This window comes from Dipodomys ordii, unplaced genomic scaffold (genome assembly GCF_000151885.1).
Source record: "Dipodomys ordii isolate 6190 unplaced genomic scaffold, Dord_2.0 Scaffold102, whole genome shotgun sequence".
Lineage (NCBI taxonomy): Eukaryota > Metazoa > Chordata > Mammalia > Rodentia > Heteromyidae > Dipodomys > Dipodomys ordii.
Genome location: NW_012267318.1, coordinates 185,577 through 193,548, shown reverse-complemented (window position 1 = coordinate 193,548; position 7,972 = coordinate 185,577).

Below are 7,972 nucleotides of genomic sequence, written 5' to 3'. Positions count from 1 at the left end.
TAAATATGCCTTAAGTTCTTAATTTCAGCAAGATTAGAAGAAAGACTTTTCAAATATGATTTTTAGATACACCTCTAAAAAAGTATGAATATCTATCACTATTTGGAACTAGGGGAGCACCATCACTGTCCCAAGGTTAATCTATAATCGCTAACCAATGAACGTTTACCAGAAAGACCCAAAACACATATAAACATTAATCACATATACTTGGAGGTAATTAGATAGTATATCAATGAAGGACAAACTATGTTTGGTGAGCTTATGATTAAAAGGGAATAGTAAGAGTTGCACGTTAAGACAAAGTAGTTAGGATATTTGAGGCCTAAATAGTAGAGGCTATTTCAGCTGAGGGAAAAAAATGTTCCAAAACCAGGTGCTGCCTGAGATAGTGGTCAGAGTGGTCTGATTTGATAGAGGAGGTATAATTATATAAATCTGTATTTCAGAATCACTGAGATAATTTTATGGTATGAGCACTGTCCTAGAATAAGGCTACTGAAATATTGTACACAAAGAACAAAAAGATTGTGTCTAAAACCACAATCAGTATAAAGTCAGTATAAAACTGGTTCTATGTGTTTTGGATATGACACAGAACTAACACTCTCAGGTATATAACCAAGACAACTGAAAACATGTATCTGAAGTAACTTATCCATGAATGTTTGTAGCATTATTCATAATAGCTCAAAGGCAGAAACAATTCTAAAATCTAACAGATGCATGCAAAACAAAAAATTGTATATTCATACAATGCAACATAAAAGTATATGAAATAGTGGTAAGTGTAATAAAAAGATAAGTCTTGGAAACATTACACTAACGTAAAGAGAAACACAAAAGGCTACATATATATTAAAAGTGACAATAAGATGCACTGTATTCATAAACTGCATTGTTAAATGGCAATTCCTTGTACAACTACTTAAAGATAATTTTAAAGGCTACATCTTGTATGATACAACTTATATGAAATGTCCAGATCAGGCAAATTAATTAATGGTTATTAGTGGCTGGACAGTGACTGTAAATGTATTCATGGGGGGGGGGGCCCCTGTTCGTTTTGTTTTGTTTCTGGGAGATGATGAAAATATATGGAATTAAGCAGCATTAAACAGCCTTGTGAAAATACTAAAAAGCAACTTAAATATTTAGGTTGACAATATTTGATAATATATAACATATCTCAATCATTTTCATCTTTTTTTCTTTTTTGGCATTACTAGGGTTGTGATCTAAAGGCCTTACCTTTGCTAAACAGGTGTTCTACTGCTAAATCGCACCTCCAATCCATAATTCTGTTTTAATAAGAGATCTTTCAGCATTATTTTCTACTTTAAGGTATCTGAAGAACACTGAGCTCAGTAAAGGCACCTTACTATATAGCAGGACTGATTTTTGGATTTTTGGTAACGATACTAAAGAATATTAAAAATTATGATACCAAAAGGTCTTCAAACATTAAGGTGGAATAATAGGAAAACCACCTTTTAGTGACAAAAGATATGTAAGGAGATAAAAGATACAATGACTTCTAAGTAACAAGAGGTAACCAAAGCCTCCCTGAGCAAGTGTAAAGGAAAAAAATCTGTAAATTGTTCCAAAGGAGGAAAAAACAGTAGGATATTCATTTTCTAGTCATAGCTAAAGAACAGAAAAATACAAGTAAAGCAACAATGAGAACTGGATTAAGTGGTAAAAGGCACAAGAAAAATGATACCAGCCATAGAAATGTTTATCAATAATGATTTGGCATATATAGTTCCCAACTAACAAATGTATCATATTTCAAATGTCTGAAAATCAGATTTCTGAATTCATTTTTTTTCAAAGTGACTATGTCTGTAAAGCATCTAGAATTTATTACATTTTTTCATTATTTCTATTTTCCTCAATGAAATAAGAATATTCCAGAAGTCTTGTCTCTAACTCTCATCTCTCCATATACTCAGAGCTCCAACAAGAGAATTCCATTATTTCCTAAACTTTTAACTGTGGTAGAAATTTCTTTCCCTCTCCAATTTGTTACCATCATCACTTAAGCAACATAGGAAATTCGGGTCCCCTATTCCACATGGAGGTGAGCTCAGCCAAAGTAGAATCATTTGCTATCCACAGCCACAATCAAAAGTTGTGCCATGACAGATTTATTATGAGAAGAGTTCTTATATTAGATGCCTGAATTTCAGAATCTACTTCCATCAGTGTGATGGAAAGACACCTGCACACAGTGTGCATGCACATACACACATATATACACAATTTTAAGGTGTTTGTGGTATACGCTGATAAATGTATTCTTATTGTTAAGTTTCAACAGACAAATGTATTCTTATTGTTAAGTTTCAACAGACTTCATCATGTCCAGTGAGTGCTATGGAACATTTATAGTGCATGCACATACTATCACTCACATGCAGCAAGAGTTCAAAAGACAATGCCAAGAGAAAATAAGGGAGAAGAAAAGACATGGGAAAAAAATGTTCAAGTCCACTTAACTCATTGGGTTCTACAGAAAACAGTAAAAAGCACCTCTTTTTTCTTATTCATTTTGGCATCCTTTTCTGATGAGAAGTCCTATTTTCTAAAATAGATCAAATGTTACCAAGTTTGAGAGGATTTTCCTCAAAACCCTAAAGCATCTGACGCTTTCTTCTCTGCACTCCAATATTATCTTACATTATTATACTGCTCATGGAATTGCTACAATCTTAAGTTTGTTTCCCAAGTAGATATTTTCTCTTAAATATTAGAATAGCTTATTAATTTTTATCTTCTTAATACCTTGGACAGTGCTCAGCACACAGAAATGTCCAATAAGTATTTGCTGAATAAATTTTTTCAAATGTTGGAAGACAGTAAAAATAATAACTCACATGAACAAATCCCAAATGAATTCATTTGCCAGGTCTTGCTACAAAAAAAAAAAAAAAGAGATCTAAGCTTGTAACCTCAAAATGGCCTAAATAGTGAATCTGAATGCAATGAATATCTAAGATATTGTCAAATACAAGCATTTAAGATGTGTACAGTAAATACTGCCTATCCCTTTCAGTGTTTATCCCTTCTCATCACACTTCTGAAGGTTATAATACTCCTTTACTGCACTTATAAATTGTCCAGTAACAGAAAGTAATGTATTACACGTTACCTTTGGCATGTTATATAAACAAGAATTTTTTTAATGAACTTAGATACAGGGTTCAGTACAGAAGGACAAAAGGTGGCGGGACCCTGACTTACTCCTATTACTCCTACTCTCCTATTACTCCTTTGGAAAAATAAAAGATTCTAAGCAAGTTGTGATTATAAAGAATTAGAATTGAATCAAATCTCCAATGCAGAGTGGATCCAAAGAGCCTGTGAACCAAATGAATAGATCACATTAATATCAGTAGTAGGCCAATACCAAGGTAGCATAAGAAATGTTAAGTAGCTGATGATGCTTTAGGAGTTACCTAATTTCCTGGCAGTTGATAAGAACCAGTGTTAAAGCATGAGGCTAAAAGAAGATGATGTGTATCACTGTCTAAAGTAGAACTTTTGTTGCCTAATCTTGCAAATACATTACATTTTATGTAATATATAAACCATAATAGGAACGACTCTTAAAAAATGGTCCAGTGAAACTTTGCCCTTAAAATAGAGAAACCACGGTTTATAAAGGCAAGTTATTTATCCAAGGTCATACTGCTAAATAGGAAGAAGACTCTGAACTGAAACCCAGATCTAGATCTCTTAGAATTCATTTTTTTTGGGGGGGGAAGGGGGGAAATGGGGCAGTCCCAGGGCTTGAACTTTGGGCCTGGGTGCTATCCCTGAGCTTTTTTTGCTCAAAAACATTCCACCCACTTGATCCAAGTGCCACTTCCAACTTTTTTGAGTAGTCTATTGGAGATAAGAGTCTCAAGAAGTTTCCTGCCTGGGGTTGATCCTCAAATTTCAGCCTCCCAAGTAGTAAGTAAATATGTCTGGAGATACACATATAGAAACATTCATGTAACTCACTGGTTTTGTTGTGCCAATTCTAGAGCCTGAACTCAAGGTCTAGGCACTGTCCCAGAGCTTTTGTGATCAAGGCTAGCACTCTACCACTTGAGCTACAGCCCCACTTCCAGGTTTTGTTGGTGCTTAACTGGAGATAAGAATCTCATGAACTTTCTTGCCAGGCTGGCTTTGAACCCTAAGCCTCAGATCTCAGCCTCCTGAACAGCTAGGATTACAGGTGTGAGCCATCAGCCCCTGTGGCTCAAAGAGGTAGAGTACACTACCTTTAAGCACGAAAGCTCTGGAACAGTGCCCAGGCCCAGAGTTCAAGTCCCAGGACTGAAACACACCAAAAATAAAGAAAAAAATAGATAGATAAATAAATAAGGCTAAATCAGAAATGGGCAGAAAAAATACACCAGGTGACTGAAAATAATAGCTGCATGCTTTATGTTTATAGGTTTGTTGGTTAAGAGCACAGGCTTTGGGAATAAAATATGTCCAAGGTAGCCCTGAATATCTAACTGACATGGTTCCAAATAGCCATCAATAAAAAGCTGCTTAACCTTTCTAAGCCTCAGTTTCCTCACCTAGAAACAAAAATAACAAAACTTCATTATTCTTGTGAGAATTAAATAGATGATAAACAGCAAATGTTTTGCACAGACATAATATCTATTCAATAATGTAGTTACTATCATTATCACTGTAAACTATCTCAGGGTTTTCTACAAAAAAAAAGTCCCAAAGAACGTTTTCTGTTTCTAACTAACCTCCTGCTGTCTCCCCCACCACTCACCCACACACCCACCCACACACACACACACACACACACACACACACCCCATTCCCAATTATATAACACTGGGTCTTTTGAACAAACAATATAACATATTAAGAAATCATTTATTTTCTTTCTTTTTTGAAAAACTATTCTAATTTTCTTTTGTTTGGTTTTGTTTCTGAGACCGGTCTATAACTCTTAATATTCCTATCTCAGCTTCCTAAATTCTAGTATCACAGGTTTTATGTATATAACATATAATTATATAAATATATATTATATAGCCTAGAATATATATTATGTATTTATTAAATATACTATTATGTATTAATGTATTTATATATGATATATATAGCACAGTCAACCTTTTTTATTAGCAACAATTAGTTGAAGGCAAATTGACTTTTTAAATTTTACAAATGTGCAGTGCCTATACTGACTCTAGAATTAAAAAACAAATTTTATGTCTTCTTATACTTACACTTCTTATACTTGGTTTTCTATATTCTGCAAAAAGGAAGTAAAGTGACTTAAGATGAAAATAAAAGCCCGCTACATCTACTTACACATTGAAACATAAAGACCACCATTTGTGGTGACACTGAGAATAATTAACTCCATAATGTATTGTACATTTATTTTAACTATTAAAATCTGAAGATATGCAATTACAAGAAGCTTTTTTTCTATGTACATAATAATGCCTCAAATAAGGTATTTCATCCTTCTTGTGCTTTTTCTAAATGTTGTGTACTAGTAGGGTAGTGGTACTAATTTATTAAGTGAAAGAAATGATCTATCAAGCTACTTTACTTCCTAAAACTTAGTAATTTAAGAAGCTAATTCCTCTGATCTAGTCTTTTGCCAATTATTCATGCTGTATGCTAACCAGACAACTGAATGGATGTCATTTACATGTACTCATTTTAATAGTTAAACATGTCCAAACAAATTCTCTTTGAAAGTGTTACTGCCAAAATCCAAAATCCTAAAGTACTTATGAAATTTCAGTTGCAGAATATGTAATTTAATTTGAAAGTAAATCAATATGAGAAGCAAATTATTTGATCATCTTATTATAAAAGATTAAACTGCCACAAACTTTATTTTACCAGGACTAAAATGCATTAAGTTACATTTCACTGACATAAGACCAAAAGAACCTCAAAAACACAATTCAGTATTTTACCAGAGTGAGGTTATAAAAAAGCCAAACTAAAAAATATTTCCCTGTGGAATACATAAACTGTTTTAAGTAATGTTAAAACTCTCTTGACATTTCAGCCATTACAAAAAAAAGTTCATCATATAAACAGAATCATTAAAGATTCCTGGAAAAATAAGCCCAAAGGATTACAAATAAAAATTTTCCAAAATGCAATATTAATTTGCAACATCACAAGTGACTAAGAAGTACATATTATACATACAACTATTTTTAATTTGTATACTTCTGAAATTATTGTTTAAATTAAAACCTAATCAAGACATAAAATGTGTTTTAAACTATCTCTTGTGAATACACATTGTAAATTACAAAAACATGAAGAGTTAAATATTCACATTTCATTACTTAAAGTATGGTTTATGAAAAGTTGCTTCTTTCAAGGAGATTAAATATAAAGTCACTTAATTTTATAAACAGAGGACAGACTGGTCAAACATAGTAAAAGGCCTAATCTCACAGGAGATTTTGTGAATATGTCTAAAATTTAAGCCTTTTGAAAAATACTATATAATAAGTTAAAGGACAATTTTTAAATCCATGTCATTACAGAGTAAAATTTCAATAAGAAGTTAAATTAAACAACAGAATCAGCAATAAATCCAGACACTGATTTCTCAAATGTCACCAGACTATCCATTCTGCTAAAAGTACTTTTAAATACATGCCGCACCCAAAGTATCAAGTTTTCAAATCCCTACCTTTTGCTGATATCTGTATAGCTTTACTTCTGCATAAATCTACTGTAATATTCTATATTTATTTTCTCCTACTGCCCATTTGGAAATATATTTCAGTAAACCTAAGAAAAAAATGTTGAATAAACATACACGTCCTTTCCAGAATACTAAAGTATTTATAAATATGACCCACACACACAAGGGAGCCTACTTCAGCTCTATGGTTTCATTTTTTTAGTACTAATGCAGTTCTGAACATACTCTCCTATGTAACGTGCATAAGAAACAGTAATTATTTTAAACATCAAAACAGCAGCCAACCAAATGAACAGAACACTCAAGTAAAGCTACTTTGGTTCTAATAAAATTCAAAGATTATATAATAAGCTATGACCTTATCTTTCCATTAATTTTTATAGTCAAAGGAGACAGATTACATCTATTTGGACAAGAGGAAAACAAGAAGTTAATAAAATATATTTCCTCCTCAACTAAGAATTGCCTTCTCTTTTGTCAATATTACAATACATTCATCTACTGACAAAGGAAAAATGAACACTTCGCCTGACTGCTTGCTAAGAAACTGAATTGGGAGCATTACCAGTCAGATTTAATTTCTAGGGGAGAATATTTAATTTAAAAAAAAAGATTTGAAGTTTATTGGCAGCTACTAAATTTTGGGGAAACGGTCTGAACAATATAGCCCCCATTTGTCACTTGCTTTTTCTCACTACCCACCCTGCACCAAACCCCCATTGTTCTATGTTAAAACTCACAGCTAATGGTATCTAAATAGCAACTGCTACGTTTATGTTACGGATGATGACTATGAGGAACTCTCCAGAACCACACTCACTCGCTTCTTTCTTTCCTGACCCCCCCAAAAAAATCCTAATTTGATAATAAACTGATCAAAAAACTGGTGAGGGAAAAGGATCTCAGCTTTCCTTCCAGACTGATGAATGTCACTCCTGAGTCGAGTAAGGAAATCCCCCCCCCCCGCCACCGACCCCCGAGAAAGGTTACGATCATAAAATGACTCAAAGATCTTCTCGGGCTGGCGTTTTAGAGCTAATTTGTTTTTAATCCAGTACTGAAACGTCGAATCTGGAGACCAGAGAGGTAAAGCGTAGAGGTTCATCTGCCCGCCTGCCGTCCCTGCAGAGCCAGCCGCAGCACGCAGGATCTCGGATCGGTCTGGGTCCCGGGGTCACCACTTCCTCCCCGAACCTGGGCGGCTGGCGGGGACCGACGCGGGCTCGGAGGAAGTGGGAGCCCGGCACCCCCGCGGCG